Here is a 3,149-nt window from a genome sequence, read left to right as displayed (position 1 = left end):
TGCTGATGCCTGAACGGTATGTGGAATGAAGTGGGCGGGCATCGGGAGGCCACTATGGCACGGGGCAAGCACTATGGGCAGTCTATCTGAAGTGTACCTGGCGTATAAGACGACCCCCCACTTGGAGGCATATTTTTCAGGGCCAAAAAATCGTCTAATACGCCGGCAAATACGGTATATAAACTGGCAAAACCATGACAGTTGTCATTTGAACTTCCCAAGGATATAAATCATATACACACACATTAGAACACTGACTGGATTGTTTATGATAGATAACTAAAGAATTACTGGTCCTAGCTGGTTTGGCTCAGTGGCTAGAAAGTCCGCCTGCAGACTGAAGGGTCCCAGGTTCGATTCTGGTCAAGGGCACATGCCCAGGTTGCGGGCTCGATCCCCAGTGTGGGGCATGCAGGAGGCAGCCAATCAATGATTCTCTTATCATTAATGATTCTCTCTTATCATTGATGTTCCTATCTCTCCCTCTTCCTTCCTTTCTGAAATCAATAAAATACATTTTTTTAAAAAGAATCACTGCCATTTTTATTTTTAGGTAAAATAGTAGTATTAAAAATGTTTTAAAAAGTCCTTATCTTTTTTTTTAACCTCCAAAAATGTGTCCTCTTTTATGTTAATGAGAATACTATACACAGCAAAGATATAACTTAAACACCGTGCTTTGATTTGGGTTCAGGTATTAAATTTTTAATTATAAAAATGTTATTTCAAAGTTATACTCTCTTCAGGAAAATGTGAATAGATACATTTTCTGTGATTTTTATAAATTTTTTAGAATAACTTGAATGATTATATTGAAGAGTCCTTATCTCTTCAAGATACATATTGATATTTTTATAGAAGGTATTATATGAGGTCTAGTATTTGCATTAAAATAATATAAGGAAGTGGGACTAGAGATTAAACAAACTGGCCATATAACTGGCCAATAACTGTTGAAGCTGGATGATGGGTACATGTGGTTTATTATACTTTTCTGACTACTTCAGTATATGTTGAACTTTTCCATAAAGTTTTTTAAAGAAAAGAATATTCAAAATGTACTACACCTTTGAGGTTTCTAGAAAACAAGTGAATTATAAAACAAGTGTTGTGACTTTCACTTCTACACCTTCAAAATAGACTCACTATACAAAATTAACCTGCTAAGAAAAAACCCAGCTTCTTCCCGATTTAGAATTTCAATAACTATGTACTTAGAACTATAAAAACCAATTCCACAAATCAGTTCTTTTTACAAAAACATAAAAACAACTTATATGAAAATAAATTTCAGATGAACTAAAGATTTAAAGTGAAAGAAATGAATACTAGAAGGAAACAGTACACTAAAAAAAAAAACAGAAAAAATTTTTGAAAGATTAACAAGCAGTTCATTTAAGAATTATCACAAATCATTAAGATAAGCCCAATAGAAAAACAAATGGGGAAGATATGAAGAAACAAGCTCCAAAAAGTGAAAGGCAATGAAAATATCCATTAAAATGACGTTCAACCTCAACATTATTAACCAAGAAAATCCAAACTTAAAAAATAAGATACTGTCTGTCATTTAAGAGACTTACAGATGGCCAGTGTGGAAAAGGATATAGGGAAAAAACACTGTCCTATTTGGAGGAGGATCAGACAACAAAGTTTTAACGTGCATATCCTTCGCTCAGCAATTCTATTTCTGGTGGGATATCCTAAAGAAATAGTCCCACATGTGCTTCAAGTTGTAGAAACAAGGATTTTTCAGGACATAATTAACTTAAGAAAACTTTAAATATGCCCCTCAACATGCAAGTAGTTAAATTATGGTACATACAATGGCATACAACATAGCTGTTTTTAAAATACAGTTGATCTTAGACACAAACAAAATTTTAAGTGAAACATGAAATCAAGAGAAAAAGGAATATAGTTTTATCCCACACTGAGGTGGAATACGTACATATATATTTACTTATTATATCTTATAGACACAAAAGGAATAGAAGGACATGCAAACTGTTAAGTGAAGTTATCTCTGGAGAGGGTCATGTTGGTAGTTAAATTTTCTATCAGAACATAAGACGTCAAGAGTTTTTTTAATTTTGTTAAAAAAATGTCCCCATATTCACGCGTTTCCCACACCCACCTCCCACGTTCTGCATGCTGATTTTTTGCAACCACCAATCTGACCCCTGCTTAGAAGGGTCAATGTCCTTCCTTGCTCCCTGGCCCAGCTCCTCCACTTGGCTGGATCGCTCGTGGCAGCGCACCGCCAGCTGCTGGTTCCGCCCGGTGCCCCTTCCGCTCCGCCCAAGTCTCTCCCCTTCTGCTCCATCTGTTAGGAATGCTCCTTGCCCACCTCTCCCACTCCCCCGCCCGCTCCCCCTTCACATGACTAATTTCAGGTTTCTGGCTGAAATGTCTTTTCCTCAGAAAAACATTCCTGACTCCTGACTCCTTTTATTACCCTGAGCCTTTTCTTTATGACCCTTAAAGAAACTGTAATTAAACACCCAATTGTTTAAATTACTTGTGTTACTGGGCACGTCCCTCACGAAGATACCAGGACAGGGACCTACTGGGATTCATTCCCATCACAGCCGAGCGGGCACAGCACGACGCAGAGTAGGGCACTCAATAAGGAATGTGTCTGACACAAATCCTACAGGGGAAATTTTGGATGGTAGGTTTAAAAAAAAACACTAATTTTTAATCTGCTGTTTCTAATTTTCTGGCAGTAACCTAACAAGAAGGGTTTCCTTTATAATCATAAAAATACAAATTGCCTGTGCTATCTAAATTAAGTGTTTATGCCGATGTAAAACTCAAAAGTGTGTACTTTCTTACATGGCTGGTGACCACAATCTTTGGTAAGCAGTTGCTTTTAATAAAGCAATATACCAATACGCAGCAAGTGCCATAAACACAGGACTATCTTCTGTCCCGGTAATCTCAACATACTTTCCTGTAAGAGGATTTTTATTTGTAAGGGAATAATTCATACTGTACATATCGTTTTAAATGACGTTTACCTAGAGAAAAGCAGTAAAGCCCTGAAGACTAGTTTATATGCACAAATAACCCGCTGTGTTAGGCGGGGTTCAACGACATGTTAGTTGTGTTAGAAACCGAGTTATGCTTTTGATATTCATTTAAAA

Source organism: Myotis davidii, unplaced genomic scaffold (assembly GCF_000327345.1).
Source record: "Myotis davidii unplaced genomic scaffold, ASM32734v1 scaffold3, whole genome shotgun sequence".
Classification (NCBI taxonomy): Eukaryota; Metazoa; Chordata; class Mammalia; order Chiroptera; family Vespertilionidae; genus Myotis; species Myotis davidii.
This window is presented reverse-complemented; position numbering follows the sequence as displayed.